General features: G+C 44.4%; 1 protein-coding gene across 5 annotated transcripts in view; it reads left to right on the top strand.

Annotated features, from left to right (window-relative positions):
- ATG10 (autophagy related 10) overlaps positions 1 to 19,272 on the top strand; it is a 185,395-nt gene that overhangs the window by 63,909 nt on the left and 102,214 nt on the right. The window lies entirely within an intron of this gene.

The raw sequence follows: 19,272 nt of genomic DNA, 5'->3' as shown, positions 1-19,272 counted from the left end.
CACCTCCAGACAGCGTATGCTTGCCACTACCATGCTGGAGCCTGCACGTTTATTTATTTACAATAAACTTGGCAGATTTTTGCAGAATTTTAAAATATTGTACATAGAATTTTTAAATGTTTGATGCTGAATTCCGTCAGGAATATAGGCTGCTGAATGGTTGTGGGGATCTGTGAGGGGTGGCTGTGTAGTTGGGGAGGTATCTGTGGGTGGGAGAGCACTGGACGTAGGAATCTGTGGTAGAGATTTCTGGGTGAGGGGCCACTGGGCATAAGCGAGTTTGGGGGGTACCGGGCAGGGGGTCGGTGTGTCAGGACACTGTGGCAGTGCAGGACTGTACTTGGGGCACAGGCAGGAAGGAAGTGCAGGTGTAAGGGTGAAGGCAGCACTGTGAAAAGCTTAGGGGCAAGGGGGCATGAAGTAGTGGTTGGTGGCATAAGGGGTGTAAGACAGGGATGCAGGGTTTGGGGAGCCCTTGTTGGCCATGGAAAATAGTTGGGTATTATGCCTGTGGGGGGGCTCCAAAATATCAGTTTGCCCATGGTTCCATTTTCCCTATGGCTGGCCCTGAGCCTATTAGTCTGGGCTGAGCGGTGGTGGGAATAAAGAACAGAAGAAAACTCCATCTCCAAAACATGGAGTGGCATACCTTCACCAGCCTGTGATTCAGCATATGCTGTGCCAGGTACACACTGCACAGTTAACAGGCTTCCTGGAGCAGCAGGGGACCAGGAGGAAAACTGTGACAGTCTAATTGCAATCTCATTCCTGTATTGCTTCACAGACACTGCAACAATGCACTGCTCCTTACCCAGGATAGATCATTATCTCACAATTCATCCCTTATTATCAGATGTTTATAGCATAAACTCACAACCACAAAGTATGTAATGTACTGTTTTACCAAAAGCATAATCCAATTTAAGTTAACTGTTTCCTATTTATAATTAGACTCAAAGATCCTGCTTTTTCTAGTGTTGCATATATTTTTCTTTGACTCTTCTGAAATATTTTATCTTCTGAAATAATTTGCAGTAGTGTATTAATATTCTGTAATTATCATATAAGGCAGTGCCCATTCCAATAGACTAACAGTGTCATTTTGGTAAATGCCTCTGTTCTGCACATAGCAGTGCTTCAAGATCCATTTTTCAAGTCAACATATCTGTTTTGTTTTCATTAGACTGGCAGGTAATACTGCGGGTTAAAGATAAATATGCAAACACTTTAGTGAACAATACAAATAGATAGGATGGCCAGACCTCTCTACTCTTTTTCTGGACCTGAAAAGCCAACATATAATTGTTAACTTGTAAAAATAATAATTTTCCTATTTATAATTTATGGGACCATAAGAGTGGAAGGTACCTCAAGTGGTCATCTACTTGAGTCCCCTGCACTCAAGATAGGGGCTAACTATTATCTCTAGATCAACCCTGATAGGTGTGTGCCTAACTTGCTCTTAAACCTCACTGAGCAATGTATCCACTCATATTTAGCTTGTGATCCACTGTGACCTCGAGACCTCTTGTACTCCTTGCCATGCGGTCACTTCCCATTTTTATAGCAATGAAGGGTCCTGTGGCACCTTATAGACTAACAGAAAAGTTTTGAGCGTGAGCTTTCGTGAGCACAGACTCACATGCTCAAAACTTTTCTGTTAGTCTATAAGGTGCCACAGGACCCTTGATTGCTGTTACAGATCCAGACTAACATGGCTACCCCTCCGATACTTGTTCCCATTTTTATGTGAATGATTCATTGTTTCTTCCTAAATGGAGTCTTGTGCCTTTGTCCTTATTGAATTTTATCTTGTTTACATCTGTTTCTCCACTTTGTACAGATCATTTTGAAGTTTAATCCTTTCCTTCAAAGCATCTGCAATGCTTTCCAGTTTGCTATTGTTCACAAGTTTTGTAAGTGTATTCTCTATGGTATTATCTAAATCATTAATGAAAGTATTGAACAGAACTGGACCTAGGACTGATCCCTGTAGGACCCCACCTTGTATGTCCTTCCAGCTTAACTATGGACCGCTGATAACTATTCTCTGGAAATGGTTTTTCAGCCAGTTGTTGTTCAACCACCTTATAATCACTCTATGTAGATTGCATTTCCCTCGTTTATATGAAACAAAACTCATACTCTCCTTGTGGTACTCTTTTTATGACAGCATTGTAGTAGATGTAGACGTGGCAGTTACATTTCTCTTGCACATATGCACAGAAGGCGATTTGTTATCTCTGTCTCAGAAAGGAAAGAGACAACATTGTGTCTGCTCCCTGTTACATCCGTTTGTTCACCTCACCAGCAAGCTCTTTGAGACACTGCCCTGCAAGTAATAATCAGGGAATTCCTCAGAGTCATCTCACTGTAATGTCCATTCCCTCTCACTGGACACTCACAAGAAGGTAAGTGTGCTGCCTCCAAAGAGACGGTGTATAGACTAACCTGTTAGTTTTCCTGAGGAACCATTCTTTATTTCATATACAGAATGAAGACGATTTTCAGTAAAACTAGTGACTTTATGAATAGATCATAGAATCATAGAACGCTAGGCAATTTATTCCAGTGTTTGACCACCCTGACCATTAGGAACTTTTTCCTAATGTCCAACCTAAACCTCCCTTGCTGCAGTTTAAGCCCATTGCTTCTTGTTCGATCCTCAGAGGCCAAGAAGAACAAGTTTTCTCCCTCCTCCTTATGACACCCTCTTAGATACTTGAAAACCACTATCATGTCCCCCCTTAATCTTTTTTCTAAACTAAACAAGCCCAATTCTTTCAGCCTTTCTTTATAGGTCATGTTCTCTAGACCTCTGATCATTCTTGTTGCTCTTTTCTGGACCCTTTACAATTTCTCCACATCTTTCTTGAAATGTGGTGGCCGGAACTGCACACAACAATCCAAGGCCGTGTCTACACTACAGCCCCCTTTCGAAAGGACGGCTTTTGAAACACTGTTGTAAGCCGTCCTTTTGAAAGGGAGCGTCCACACAGGCAAACAGAGACCGAAGGTGCGAGCCGCTCTTTAGAAAGTCCCAGAGTGCAATTTCAAAAATGAGCGTCCACACTATGCAGGGTGCTCTTTCGAAAGTACAGGCACAGGAAGTCTCACGGGCAGGGTCACATGGCAGATGAGCCCTTCCGGAACTGTGACCCGTCGTCCCCTTAAAGGGCCCCCCCGTCCCATACGTTGGCTTACACACGTCAAGGGCCAGCCACCTGTCCCCAAGCTCGCACACTGAGGAGATCAGAGGAGGCACCCCAGGCTCCCATGGAGCCCAAGCAGCCCCCCATCCCCATTGAGACCGTGGCCAGCGCACTAGCCGTGGTTCTGGCTGCAGTGCAGCAGCTGCTATGGCCAGCCAGCCTACTAGTCACCCTCCTGGAAGTCATCCTGAGGGCGCGACTTCCCCAGCTGGTCCCCCGGGGCATCCACCGCCTGTGGAGCTTCCCCACAAACAGCGACTGGTAGGACCAGCTGATGCTGGAGGACTGGGGCGACAACCATTGGCTATAGAACTTCCGGATGACCAAGGGGACATTCCTAGAACTGTGCCATTGGCTCCCCCCAGCCCTCCAGCACCAGGACACCTTCATGAGGCCAGCACTCCCGCTCCAGAAAAGGGTGGCCATTGCCCTCTGGAAACTGGCCACTCTGGACAGTCACCAATCTGTCGGCCATCAGTTCGGGGTGGGCAGGGCCACTGTTGGGGCCATCCTTAATGAGGTAAGCTGTGTGCATGCGGGGGCCAGGGGATGGGTGCACTCTGGCATGGGGCACCATCGAGGACCACAGGGTAGCCCTCACCAGGGATGGCACAGGGTTGGGGATAGGGACTCCAGGGAGGCCTGCCCTGCAGGGGACAGGAGTGGTTGGGCACACCACATCACACCCCATGCTCATGAGTGCATCCTCCTCCCGCTCCCTGCAGGTTGTCCAGGCCAGTGTGGCAGCTGGTCTGTGTCAGGGACCTGGACGATGCCATCGTGGCTTCGAGGAATTGGGCTTCCCAAACTGCTTTGGGGCCCTGGACGGCATGCACATAGTCATCCAGGCCCCAGAGCACAGCAAAGGGCTTTCATAAACCATAAGGGCCACCACATCCATGTTCGCTGTGACCTGGTCCCAGGCCTGCCTTTCCATGGCAAGCCACTCCCGCAGCACGCCAATAAGGTCCCACAGAGCTGCAGTATGGGCACCGTCCCCCACTTCCTTGTCGCCACCCTGGTGGTACTGGTGGATGGTCCGGCAGTGGCTCTGCACGGTCTCTGCTCGGGATCCGGGTCGCTCCTCCTCACCCCCATGGTGGGGCTGGTCTGGCCACTGGCTGCAGGAGCTGTGGAGACAGAAGGGGAGCGGGGAATGGGCCATTAATTCCAGGTGCAGGTCGCCGTGTCCTGCCCTCCTGCGCCCCAGGGTACATGTCCCTGAGTGCCCTGCAGGGGTACCAAGGATGCGCCTCTCCCCCATGCCGTTCCCCGGTCCTTGCAAGTCTGGCCAGCCCCTTGTGCTGTCCCATCTATGTGGTGCTGAGTGCTGCACATTATCCCCTTGAGAGCCCAGGTAGCATAGCTGTCCAGGGTCCACGTGCACGTGGGCTGGTGGCCATGTGGGATGCCTGTGGCCACCCCGGGTGGGACCTGACACTCCCTTCCCGGGCACCAGGGAGGCTGGTGTGCACTCCACCTACCTATGGGTCCCTCTGGGAAGGCAGGCGAGGCCTGGTATCATCTGCAAATTTAATAAGCATACTGTCCATGCCAGTATCTAAATCATTGATGAAGATACTGAACAGAACCGGTCCCAGTACAGACGCCTGTGGAACCCCACTTGTTGTTACCTTTCCAGCAGGATTGAGAACCATTAATAACTACTCTTTGAGTATGGTTATCCAGCCAGTTTTGCACCCACCTTATAGTAGCCCCATCTAAGTTGTATTTGCCTAGTTTACTATAAGAATATAATGCGAGACCGTATCAAATGCCTTACTAAAATCTAGGTATACCACATCCACTGCTTCTTCCTTATCCACAAGGCTCGTTATCCTATCAAAGAAAGCTGTCAGCTTGGTTTGACATGATTTGTTCTTTGCAAATCCATGCTGGCTGTTCCCTATCAGCTTACCGCCTTCCAAGTGTTTGCAGATGATTTCCTTAATTACTTGTTCCATTATCTTGCCTGGCACAGAAGTTAAACTGACTGGTCTGTAGTTCCCTGCGTTGTTCTTATTCCCTTTTTTATAGACGGGCACTATATTTGCCTTTTTTCAGTCTTCCGGAATCTCTCCTTTCTCCCATGATTTTTCCAAAGATGATAGCTAATGGCTCAGATACCTCCTCCATCAGCTCCTTGAGTATTCTAGGATGCATTTCATCAGGCCCTGGTGATTTGCAAACATCTAACTTTGATGAGTGATTTTTAACTTGTTCTTTTTTTATTTTATCTTCTAACCTTACCCCTTACCCACTAGCATTCACTATGTTAGGCATTCCTTCTTCAGACTTCTCAGTGAAGACTGAAACAAAGAAGTCATTAAGCATCTCTGCCATTTCCAAGTTTCCCGTTACTGTTTCTCCCTCCTCACTGAGCAATGGGCCTACCCTATTCTTGGTCTTCCTCTTGCTTTTAATCTATGTATAAAAAATCTTATTGTTTCCCTTTATGCCTGTAGCTAATTTGAGCTCATTTTGCGCTTTTGCCTTTCTAATCTTGCCCCTGCATTCCTGTGTTGTTTGCCTGTATTCATCCTTCATAATTTGTCCTAGTTTCCATTTTTTATGATTCCTTTTTTATTTTGAGATCACGCAAGATCCCCTGGTTAAGCCAAGGTGGTCTTTTGCCATATTTTCTATCTTTACTACGCAGAAGAATAGCTCGCTTTTGGACCCTTAATAACGTCCCTTTGAAAAACTGCCAACTCTCCTCCATTGTTTTTCCCCTCAGTCTTGCTTCCTGTGGGACCCTACCTACCAAGTGTTTGAATTAACCAAAATCTGCCTTCCTGAAATCCATTGTTTTTATTTTGCTGTTCTCCCTTCTACCCTTCCTTAAAATTGTGAATGATAGAGGTTTAAGTGATACCAAGCAAGAAAAAAAGACAGGTCTTGTTAAAAACAAAACAAAACAAAACAAAACAGTTTCTAAGGACTCATACCTAATTTTAGCAAGTTACAATCTTTGTATAACCACTTTACTCATTGTGCCAAGTTACTAGCATCTCTAGCTCTACTGGCCAAAGGATCCACTATTCACAGAATGTGCTATCGGGCATTCAGTCAACAGCCATTAAATGTTAATTTTCTCAGACCACCAAAGCTTTTGTTTACCACATGATCACTGTGTGACAACTTTCCTAAACAGAAATGGTTCATAGTTTGTTGATCTTCCATCTTAATGGTATATCCATATCCAGAATCCTAGGCTTGCAGCTGACCCAGGACTGATGGAAATGGTTGCTTGGATCAACTATGAACACGCTCACTACTGAATTTTACCTTCCATTTACCAAGGAGTTGCTGATGAAGGTGAATGAAGAATTGAAAATCTCAGTCTCATGGTTTCCAGCCTTCCTGAGCTCTACATTTCATGGCCATACGGTTGAGTTGGTGTAACTGTAGTTCTGAAGATCCACATCTTTTTAGCAAGCATCATGTCCTAATGACTATAGGGCCGAGGACACTGGTGCAGGGGTGGGGGGGGTGGTACCAGCCACATGCCCCTGCCCATACCCTTCCTTCCCCTGCTTCACTCATGCCCCAACTTTTCCTGCAGAAGCACTATGCTGTTTCTGGTGAGTGTGGGGCTGTCCCCCCCACCCGCATGGAGTGGTGTAGCCTGACAGTAGAATGAGCTAGGAAGCTTGCACTGTTCTCGGGATGTGCTGTTCCAGGAGAGGGGTGGGACTCTCATTGCACTCTTCAGAAGTGGCACAGCACCAGTGATGAGTGGGGGTGGGGAATGGCAATGTTGGAGGTACATGTGGCCAACTCTGCATCCCGATATGTTGCCTATGTTACAGAGGGTGCCAGTTGATTCAAAACATGGCATCAGCTGCTGCTATACAAGTTTGCACATCTTGTGAATATTCTCTAGGACTATCTGATGTTTCCTGAGGTTTGGATATTTCTTGGGAGGAGACAATTTTTTGGTTTCTATATAGGGATCAGAGTCTTGTAATACGTATTCTCTGTTTATGGTGTAGCTGTGGCAATCTATATGTGTGTACTCGGTCTGCTTTTGCGTTTGATACACAGCAAAATGTTCAGAATTCAGTACTGGTGTACATGAATGCAACTACACTAACTTCAGTGTTGTTACTACAGCTTACAACCTGGTTGAATTTACTGATGGCAGATAGCTGTGTCTGGACATATGCGAAAATACAATATTAAAATATGCCAACTATCTCTTATTTCATCTTTTAACTATTGTGTAATCTTCCAGTTGCAGCAAAGGATTTGCTCAAACATGTCTTTGACATGTTTATTAACACATTTAATTAAATGCTCACAGTTTAAGTGGACGGTGCACGAGATAGTGGAAGTGGATTCAAAGTAAAGGGAAAATTGCTTGCATTTGTGTTTGAGGACAAGGAACTATACTGTTTAGCATAAAATGACAAGAGTAACTGAAGGTTTGTGATCTTCCTTGAATGTTCACTGATGATGATCTCTGGTGGTAGCAAAAGAGTCTAGGTCAGGTGAATTGAATTCAGACTGCATTTACTATTCTGCTTGAATTTTGTGGAATGACTTTATGCCATATGATAAATAAGATATAGGTGGTGTGAGCCAAAAAGGAAGACAATAAAACATAAGGAATCTCCTTGGGACAGAGGAGAAGCATGTTTCTTTGGGATATATGATAAAATGGGTTACAAAAAGACAGCCAGTTTTTACGATGGAGGAGAGACACAACTGAAGACTTTCCCAAAGAATAATGGGCAGCCTCAGATGAATGAGTGAGTGAACAGTTTGCTTAGAGTAATGAATGCCTCTGAAAACCAGCAAGTTTGCAGGCACCAGATGGAAGAAGAACATTACTACAATTCCTGCATCCTATTGTGCAACAGCCAACAGAGCTGTTAAAGCTTTCTGGTGATTTCTAAGCTTTTTAATGTGCTTTTCTTTGAAGGTGTTTTGCATTTCCTTGTCAGTTTGTGTGCTAGGCTCAGCTGTCATAGAAACACATTTTATTGGCAAATTATCAGAACAGAAGAGAAACATTAAGTGTAAACTGAAATAAATACATTTAATCATACATTACATAAAAACTAATTAGGTGGACATAAAGCTTAAGTTTCAAAGTATGGAAATATTTACAAAATGGGAGAATAGTTTATTGCCTTATTTACTGGTGTAAAATTGTGTCCTGTGTTCAATGTCAAACAGGCAAATTTAATATTTGAAGAGAAAATTGTGTCTGAATCCAAACATTATCAGCTTTAAAAGTAACTCTTTTGTCATTTTTTTTCCCCCCCAAGTTGAGTGTTCAGGTCTGTTTCCAAGAATGGCAATTTCGACTAACAAAACTCTGAGGAAAATTTTGCAATGTTTATGCTCAACTGGTGTAGTTAGGACAGACAGAAATTTCATTTTCTCACTCTAAATTTCCTGACTTGTGTGAAGATCTTGGAACAGTACTTCAACTCTGAGAATTACTGGAGCTCATTTATAAGTGAGTGGCATGTGGACACTGTTAATTTTCTAAGTTAAAAGGTGTCCATTGAAAGGCAACAATCTGTGAATAAGTTGGCTTAATGTGACTAAAAGATGGAGATAGGATTGGATTACGAGGATGCACAGGTCTGTCCGTCTGGTCTTTTACCCCTCCTCCCATCAGTTTCCTCATCTCCTTCTTTGCATTTCTGATGTACTTTAGTTTTTTGTTGCCCATTTCCCCACCTCTGTAAGATGTGAACCAGCCAGGAAAAGTCTAGATGGACCTGAAGTTGAGCTGAAAGAGACCAAAACAGGTCAGTGAAAGGACACAGGAATGGGAATGCAGTGATGTAGGCTGGGATCATGAGATGCTCTGTCTGCATTATGAGGATTGCATTTGTTGTTATGGGAGGGTGGATTAGGGAGTTGTGTTCAGAGATGGAGAATCTAATAGGGCTGGGGGAAGGAGGCAGAATTCCTACAGGGCCAAAAAAGAGAGAGACTGAGAGACTGCAAAAGTTTGTATTAGTCTGTCTGAAAAGAACAAAACTGAAAGTCTATCATGGGTGGATGTACCATATTGATAAGTGTAAAGCAGTGGTATTCAAGAGAAGTTTACTGGATCACCGCTGCCTCCCCCACCACCCCAAACCAGGCACTGCCCCCCTACAGCCAGGCCCCTCTCCCCCGAGATTACTCACTAGAGACGCCCCGGGGTGCAGCCATGCTGCACCACACGTGAGAGGTGCCCTGCATCTGGAGCCCAGTCGGGTCAGAGGAGCTGCCTCCGTCAGTATGTGCTTGTCCCACCATGTGGCTGCATGCGTTTGCGGAGTGGCTGGAGGGGTGCCCCATGTGTGTGGCTCTCCTGAGCTGCATTTTGGCGCATTCTGCTGCCCCATTCGCCACATGTGGTGAACGGGGAGTGTATGGGACACCGCAGGTGTAAAGGTTTCCAAATACATCTATTTTGAGCTTATAGTTGCTAAAGCACAACATACAGATTTCCTCTTATTTGGTGTGTTGCTCATTCCAGCTTGTGCTGTTAGGGACACTTATAGATAAGGATGCCCAACATTTCCTGTTATATCCCGTTTTCAGTTATTTACAACTTTGCTCACCTTCAGTTCTTCAGGCTGGAGATTTCCATGCCTGAGTTCCATGCCTCAGGGTTAGTTTTTTTTGGAAGGTTTCACTTTGCTGTTTCCAAGAACACAATAGTAAAATAACTTGTAAACCTCTGAAAAAATCATAGTTTACATGTTGTCACCAGAGATTTGTTAGCGTTAAGTAGGTCTGCGAAGATTATTTCTTCACTGGGCATGCTTTAGCCCAGTGGTGAATATGCTGAGCAGGGCTTTTGCTGCAATAACTCCACCAGGCTGCCAGTGATAACTGTGGTGCAGGCGTCAGGACTGAAAACAGTGACAATATCTCTTGTGCTCTTGTGAATCCCAGGAGAAGGATGCCACCTGAATAGAATTAAGAATTCATGCGGGATAAAGATGAGCATGAAAGGATATGGTGAGACAAAGTGTCTGGGTAGGTGGAATGCTTATAAAATTCCTGGTCTTACAAATTTACGAAAGAGGACTAAGATGTTTTGCAGGAAGAAGCTCAATAAATGTAGAAACTCCCTAATAAAGAAGCTATCTAGTTGCAGCTTATGCTGTACTTGTTATGTCCTCACATTACATGCTGTCAGAAGTAAGAGGATCTCGCTCCAAGAGCACTGGAATCTGTGCAGAAGCGGTGGGGCCACGGACACGAAAACTGTTGCCCTGATTCTCGTCTTCCTTCTGGTGCTCTGTCCCCTGGCAAAGCTGAAGCTGGGCAATGGTAAGAACTGCCCAAGGAGCTCAGCTCACTGTGGGGAGCCCTGAATCCTTCATCTGCCATGGGTGGGTTGTTGGGGTGCCTAAGAGCAGTCCCTGGCCTGTGTCTTTGGTTATGCTGCCCATGGCAGGTGGAGGGTGTGGAGTTCGACAAGTGGCCTGGGCTCCTGGGTCGTTCTTACCATGGTCTGCCTCCATCTTACAGCCAGGCCAAGGCCAGGATCAGGGCCTCAGGGTGAAGAGGAAGCACAGGGGAAGGGTCTTGTGGTGCAATGGGGGTAAGGCCCACCTTAGGCCCTCCTGCCATTGGGAAGAGGCTGGTGGTGCTGGCAGGAGCTTCATGGCAGGGGACCTGATCACCTTATTAGCTCTCTGCCTCAAAATGCAATCTGTACCACCACCATTCTGCCTGTCTGAGGATATTATGTCCATGTTAAAAAGTGGTTGGGCATGGTTCCCTTCAGTTCTGGTGCCCCTGTCCTACTCTCTAAAGAAGGAGTGAAGAAGATGATCTTCAGACCAGTAAATAAGCAAGGAAGGTGGATAATCAGGGAGGAATCTTGTCAAAGCTGCTGCAAAGCTCTGACAAAAGGCTGTGTCAGAGAAGTTTAATTTTAGCAACTGAGGCGGTTGGTCTTGCTGAATGTATAGATTTTTAGTAATTCCGGGTAGCTTTTGGTTAACAGCGAAAGCACAAAAATACCAGGTAAATCCCTAATTTTGGCATATGTGATGTTGATGAGTGTATCCTGTGGACCCTGTATCTCACTGATGAGGAAAAGAATATCCCAAAGTGAAAGAAGGTTTTGATGTCTGTTCAATAGGCAAAAGCAGTTTTGTAGAATAAAGGGCCAGATTTCATAGGAGCACTGGAAATAATGGAAAACAGCTGTGACGTTGGTTACTGCAGTTCATAGTCTTGCTGAACATTTCAAATATGGAGTATTAAAATAAGAACTAATGACAGGATAGTTGTTGGAATAACAACCAGTTGTGTCTGCAAAGCTTCGGTTGGCTAGATTCAGTGATCGCCACTCCCGTTCGTATTATTATTAGTACAACCTGAACTTTTGAAGTTTCCACTCCTCTATTCCTCCATGGTGTTGCTTCCCAGCAATTAGGTGCAGAGGCAGGATCCTGGATGTGTTACTGTGTAAAGCCAGCTATCAAGACAGCTTACTTCACAATGTAATCCGAAAACTTCATAAAAAGTTCTGGTAAAAATCAAGATGCCCCTTTTTCTGAAATCATTGAACCTCTCAGATAGCACATCAGATGTGACCTAAAGAACAGTGGCAGCAGGTGGTATGGGATTATATTTCGAATCAGTGGTGAATTTCTTGGATGGTAGCTCAGATGCGCATCCCATAGTCTCTCTGCATCAGCTCTTGCATACTCACAATGACCATATGAATTAAAAGACCCTTCTTCATTACACCATGAGACATTGTAGTGACAGACAGTTTAGCTTACATCTTTACCATGTGGAGTTCTTGAGCTCCGTATACTACTCCTGGGGAGTTCAAGAGCAGCATGCCTTCTCGTTGTGGACTGTTCTCTGTCCTCTTGATGGTAGATGAGTGCACTTGACATCTCTGGATGATCCTGCCAGGGTAGAGAGACTGTGTCATTTACCCAGTGTTTCATTGTTTGAGCCATCATAAGCGATGTGCCAGAAGAAGATAGACCCTTAGATCTCATGCGAGCAAAAGCCACAACAAAGTGAGAATGCAAGAAACTGCAAAGAATAGCAATGTGAACATAAGAACATAAGAATGGCCATACTGGGTCAGACCAAAGGTCCATCCAGCCCAGTATCCCGTCTGCCGACAGTGGCCAATGCCAGGTGCCCCAGAGAAGCAGAACAGAAGACAATGATCAAGTGATTTATCTCCTGCCATCCATCTCCTGCCCTTGTACTGAAGGCTAGGGCACCATACTTTACCCCTGGCTAATAGCTATTTGTGGACCTAACCTGCAAAAATTTATCGAGCTCTTTTTTTAAACCCTAATAGAGTCCTGGCCTTCACAGCCTCCTCCGGCAAGGAGTTCCACAGGTTGACTGTGCGCTGTGTGAAGAAAAATTTCCTTTTATTAGTTTTGAACCTACTACCCATCAATTTCATTTGGTGTCCCCTAGTTCTTGTATTATGGGAAAAGGTAAATAATTTTTCTATCTTCACTTTCTCCACACCATTCATGATTTTATATACCTCTATCATATCGCCCCTCAATCGCCTCTTTTCCAGATTGAAAAGTCCCAGTCTCTCTAGCCAATGTGACTTACAAGCTAACAGCATTGGAGAGAATGCATCAAGTAATACTGAAAGAACCAAGAGAAATGGTTTTGTTTTTGTTTTGTTTTGTTTTTGGAGAGTACCTGATAAAATTTGTAGGATACATAATAAGGAATCAGGAAGTTCAGCCAGATTCAAACAAATTGAAAACATTACTCACCTTACACAAAGATGTTTCTGGGTAATAATTTTGGGAATTTGGGAAATCCATTTTCGAAAATTCCTACCAAATTTAGGTCATCTAACAGAGCTGTGAAGAGAGCTCCTTAATGGTCATGATACTTGGATACGGTATAGTCCACAACAAAATTTATTTAATACGACACATAGTATTGTGTTTTGGCACAATGTTTAGTGAATTATTTAACAGTAGAAGTGGCTGCATCTCCACATGGTTTAGGAGCAGAGGTCACACAAGCACCCAGAAGGAAACCAGAGACCTCATATATTCATATAAAAAAACCTCTCAGAAACAAAGTAGCAGTGTGCTCAAGTGGAAAAGAAAGTTCCTGATTTTGTGCACAATTCTGTACATATCTGCTTGGCTTGAATTTTAATATAGAAACAGATCAAAAGCTCTTAGTGGGATTATTAGGTTCAAAACCAAATGGTGACTTTTCACTTAATATTTGAAGACATTGACTGTGGCTGATGCAATTTTCTTTCAACACTGAAAACTAAGGAAAGCATTCATAGTAGCAGACACTCTATCAAGAGTCCCAATTTAGCAGCCACCAGTGGAAAAAGACAAGGCTTTTAGAGAAATATATCCAAGTACACATTGACTTTGTTCTGGCAGCAGTTCCAAAATCTGCCAGCTGACTTCAGCAAATTAAAGATGAACAACTAAAAGATGACTCAACTCTGCCAAAGAGGGTAACATTGAAGAAGAGCTTCTAACAAACCTACTACCGTATTGGAATGATAGAAATGACCTTCAGGTGACTGATGGTGTACTTCTGAAAAGACAGCACATTGTTATCCTTATAGTACTTCAGAAAGAGATGCTTTCCAAAATCCATGAGGGGCACCACAGTATGGACAAGTGCAGTGCACAAGCAGAGCCATAATTTGAGCATTTTAGCACCTGGGGTGAGCAGGCATGTTTAAGACCCATGCTATTTTTCTCCCCTTCATTTCTCTGCTGTATTTTTGTGACACTTCAGTTTTGTGCCCTAGACAGCTACCTTGCTTTCTCTGCTCTGATTACAGTCCTGGGTACAAGCACAACCATTTGTATAATGGTCCAGTCCAAATAGGCAATTTCAGGGCTTAGTAGAGGGCTGCAAGATATGTAGCAAGTGTGGGGAAAAAAAAATTGCCAGTACTATTAATCTCTGCAAAGCTTTCTGACAAACCTTGGCAGAGGGTAACCACATACTTGATTTTTTTGGAAAGGGTACATACACATAAATTACAGTAATACATTACTTCTCCAGGTATATTGACTTCATTATATTTACATAGATCCTATTGGCACAAGACATCCAGAAACTAGAGTCTGTTTGTAAGACATAGGCCATGTCTACACTAGCCAAAAACTTCGAAATTGCCATGCAAATGGCCATTTAGAAGTTTACTAGTGAAGCGCTGAAATACCTATTCAGCGCCTCATTACCACATGGTTGGTCGCGGCATTTCGAAATTGACGCAGCTCGCCACCGCGCGGCTCGTGCAGATGGGGCTCCTTTTTGAAAGGACCCCAGCTACTTCTAAGTCCCCTTATTCCTATGAGCAGATTGATAATGGGACTCAGTTCACCTCTGAAATATTCGATTATTTGTCTACAGTAAAACAATTGGTGTCAGGAAAGTGGGTGGGAAAGGAGAACAATGAAGACTTTTAAAAGACTTCTTCAAAAATAATTGGCCTCATGTAAAGCACTCCTCATGTCGTGGTCAGCATCACTTGTATGTGCACTATTTCTAGCAGATCTTCTCATAGGAAGACAGTAAAGGATACCTGTACCCATTGCATGGATACAACTTAAGCCTAAGTGGACCGATGACAATTAATTAGCAGTCCCGAGGCACCTGAGCGACTAACACATTTATTAAGTCATGAGTTTTTGTGGGTAGAACCCACTTCAACAGGTTGCACATAGGGATGATGAGCGTGGCAAAGACAGGCTTTGGGGGCTAATGGTAGGGACACAATTTAGGTGATGATAGAGGTGGGTGTGATAAAGATTGTAACCACCAGATTACGATCCCTTCCAGAAACCAGAATGGACCTACAATCCCGTCCAGAACAAAGGATTCTTAGATTTGAATTCCTCTTCTGTCTAACTAATATTTTTTAAACCTACTAGCTAAGTACGTTTCTAATCCTTTCTAGTGCTGGAACACAACGAGGACAACAGTCTACTACTACTCTCAGTTACTCCCTTAGCTCAAGTGGCAGAACTCTACTGACAAAGCAAGCATGTGGGGAGTTTACTGTGGTGTTACAATATGGAATTTGTGGGTTTTTTTTTTTAAGGCTAGGTAATTACTTGCGTAAAAACAAACCCTCCATACCCATATCAAAAGAAGATTACATTTCCAAAGTTAAGTACTCAAGTCAGAAAATGCCAGAATTAAGCTGTCTTATACATGTGCATTATGATTAGGGTTCCATGTCCGTCACAGATTCCATGACTTTCTGCCACTTACATGACTTTTGCAGTGGCCATTGTGGTTGTCCAGGGCCAGCTACTTAGGTGACTTCAGGGACAACCAAATCTGCCTCTGCTGGAGCACTTCTGGAGCCAGCTGCTTGAGTGGCCTCACAATCACCTGCACCAGCTGCTGCTGGGGTGCTCTCAGGGACCACTCTAGCAGTGGTCATGGATGGCCAGGGCAGCCACTGGCAGCTGAAGCAGTGACTGGGGGAGGGTGGTTGGAGCAGATGTTATTTGGTGGTCTCTGTCAGCTGGTGCCACTGGCACTGTGCTTCTTGTGAGCAGTGGCCCTCTGGCACTCCTCATGCCAAGCAGCAGTTCCCCAGGATCGTCCCCCAGGAGCAGCTTCTAGGGCTTCTATACCAGCAGTGTCCTTTCCTACTCAGTCAGAGCTATAAGTCAGGGATAGTTCATGGGCCATGAATTTTTGTTTTGCCTGTGATCCATCCATAATTTTTGCTAAAAATACCCATGACTAAATCATAGTCTGAATTATGATGCAGTCTTTAATTACATTATCACATTTAGAGTTATTTTTTCCCAAAGGACCACTGCCTCATTCAGAACACAAGATGGTCTGTTGTCAGAGAATGACTCAGATGAAGGTAGTGTAGTGAAGGTGGTTAGTGCCTGTGTGAGAACACTATCATTTGTTGTAGGAGCTGGGAAGTGTATAGAGCAGACACGGGGAACTTGCAGCCCACAAGCTAGATCTGACACACTGGTTCATTTCATGAAGCCAGTAGCAAGTCTCTGTGTGGTGGGCTGGAAGCTCCAAATCTCAGTGCCTCCCCCAGGACTGGAGCTGCTGGCGTCAGCTTGCCAGCATGTCCCTGTGGTTCTTAGGCACAGGGGTGATCAGGAAAGCTTTGTATGCTGCTCCTGCTCTCAGTGACAGCGCTGCAGTTCACATTGGCCAGGAACAATGGCCACTGTGAGCATCAGTGACAGCACCATCAGATGTGGGCAGTGCACATCACACAGAGCCACCTGGCTCCTCTGCCTAGGGACCAGACGTGGTAGCTGCTACTGGGAAGAGCACAGTGCTAGGGCAGGCAGGCAGGGAGACCCTGCCTTAGCCCAGCTGTGCCACCAACTCTGAGCCTCCTGAGGTAAACACTGCGTGGCCAGAGTTTGCACCCCCAACTTTCTCCCTCTACCCTCCCACACCCTAATCCTCTCCCACAACCCCTACCCTCACCCCAACCTTGAGCCCTCATCCTGTACCCAGTGTGCACCCTGAATCTCTTCCTACATCCCAACCCCCCCATTCCATCCCCAGATCCCACAACCCTAGCTGAAACTTGCACTCCACCTCCCTGCTGAAGCTATGAGTCTGCTCCTATGCTCCAAACCCTTGGCTGCAGCCCACAGCCCCTGTCTGCACCCAAATCTTTCATCCCAAGCCCTATGCCAGAGCCCAGACCCCCAGCTGGTGCTCTTCTGCACCCCATCCCATGCCCCAATCTGGAGACTGTTACTGGCCTCTGAACTCTTCATTCTGCACCCCCCGCCGGGCTGTGTGTGATCCTCAATTGATTGTTATTGTGGATCAGTGACCACTGATAGAAGAAAAATTCCTCGCCCCAGTGTAGGGAGTGAGTCAGGAAATTATGTTGTAGTTTGGGCAGTTGAATGACACACAGGAGAACTGGATCCCAATGGCTTCCACAGAGTTTCTAAATGCTAGGCAAGTCACTTAAACCAAAACTTCTCATGGGTGGCCACTAAATATGAATTTCTTGTGGGTATCCAGTATGAGACATAGATTCAGATTTGTAGAGGTGCTGAGCACCAGAAAATGCAACTGAACTCAGTGGGAAAAGTGTATTGCACATATGAACGGGCATAAAATTGCTAAGTACTGTGAAATAGTCAGGTCCCAGGTTTCTCAAGCTGGACCACCTAAAATTAGTGGACTGCCTTGGCCTTAAACTCTCTAGTTCCTAAGATAAGATGGGGATAAATTGTGTGTCCCTCCCTCACAGAAGTGTTGTGGAGCTAAGTTTGTGAGTAATTGTAAGGCACTCAAATATTATGGTGATGAAAACTACAAGAAGCCTGTGAGGAAATAAATCAGTTTGAGTGGGGTGCAATAACATTACATGGGATATATTTTGAATTATGTAATAGAAGTAAATATTTAATATTTACCCATTCAGTGAGCACAGGGGATCCCCATTATAAGTCCAGGTTATGTTCCTAAATAATGCAATTTATAGCAAAACGGCTTATAAAGTGGAATTAGTACCCATAGGGAATAATGTGGTTAGCTTCAGGTATGTTCCCAACACATACAGTTTCCATAGGTTTATAGACATATTATGTACCTATAACCCATAAAAACAATAAATAGAAATAAATAAGAAAAGTATGTTGTTATTGTTACCTTTTAAATGGGTTTGATACTCTTGATGGTGGAAATAGGGATACTGAAGCAGTATCCCCTGCTTGGTGAGAGTAAGGCAGAGAAGGGATATGGAACAAGGGAGTCATCCACAACCATCTCTTCATCATCCAGGATGTCAGTTCCTTCATCCTTCTCGACACCTAAAGGCTGTGCAACAACTGTTGGTCCTGCTTCTTCCCTGTCTTGAAGGCCTGAAGGTTCAGCTTCTTCTGTGACTGGTTTGGGTTTCTTTGCTTTCCTAAAGAAAGACTCTAGTGTTTTCTGCTTGTCACCACAAATTTCTACATACAAAACCTTTCAATAGCATGACAGATTGTCATTTAGGAGGCATGCAACCTTGGAAGAACAACCAGTTAGATGATCATGAGTCTTGATTGTACTGATGACTTCATCAGCAAGGTTAAAAATATGGTGACGAGACTTCACTCTAAGTCCTTTATCTTCCTTCTTCATTGTTTCGTCTTCGTCTTTGTCCTGGCTTTCCTCTTCAAGGCCTTGCATATTTAGTTCTTCAAAGTCTTCATTACTTAGAGGTTCTGAAGGAGAAGCAAGCATTTCAGTCAAATCCTCTTTTTTGATGTTTCCAAACACTGTGTTTGCGAACATCACCAGCTCCTTTCAAATTGTGGTTTCATTGAAACCGACAGTCATCCACTGCTTCAGGATAAATTTTTTTCCATACACTGTTAACTGTTTATTTCATCCAGTGCTTTACCAGTGTGCATCAGTGCATCCATTGTGTTAAAAGTTTTCTAAAATTCCTTCATGGTTGGTTTTCCTTCATTGTCTGTATTCTTGATGAATCTTCTGAATGTCCTATGTAGATAATAGGCTTTAAAGTTAACCATCGCATCTTGAGCCACTAGTTGAATCAGCGATGTAGTGCACGGTGGTAAAAACTCAGCTTTAGTGTTGGATCATAATGGTTCATAATTTAAGTCATGTGCAGAAGCATAGTCACAAGAAAAAGAATTTTGAATGTTAGATTTTGTTCTTTGCAATAATTTTTAATTTATGGAACAAAATAATCCACGAACCAGTCCTGGAATATTTGCTTTGATATCCAAGCCTTTTGCTGAGATTTCCATACAACGGGGAGACGAAACTTGATGTAATTTTTCATGGCACAAGGATTCTCGCTATGATAAACAACCAGTGGTTTAATTTTCTTGTCTCCCTTGGCGTTGCCACTGAGCAAGACTGTCAAATGGTCTTTTGAAGCTAGGCACACTTTTTTCAACAACAGAAATGTAGCTTAATTTTGGCATTCATTTACGTAAAAGTCACGTCTCATCCGCATTAAAGACGTGTCGTGGGTCGTATCCTCCTTTTTGAATGATGTGTCTCAACTTTGCCTTGTACGTTTCAGCTGGCTCCATGTTGGTGCTCCCTGCTTCACCTT

Source organism: Carettochelys insculpta, chromosome 5, assembly GCF_033958435.1.
Source record: "Carettochelys insculpta isolate YL-2023 chromosome 5, ASM3395843v1, whole genome shotgun sequence".
Classification (NCBI taxonomy): Eukaryota; Metazoa; Chordata; order Testudines; family Carettochelyidae; genus Carettochelys; species Carettochelys insculpta.
The sequence above is the reverse complement of the archived record's forward strand: the minus strand, read 5'-3'. Positions and strand labels throughout refer to the sequence as shown.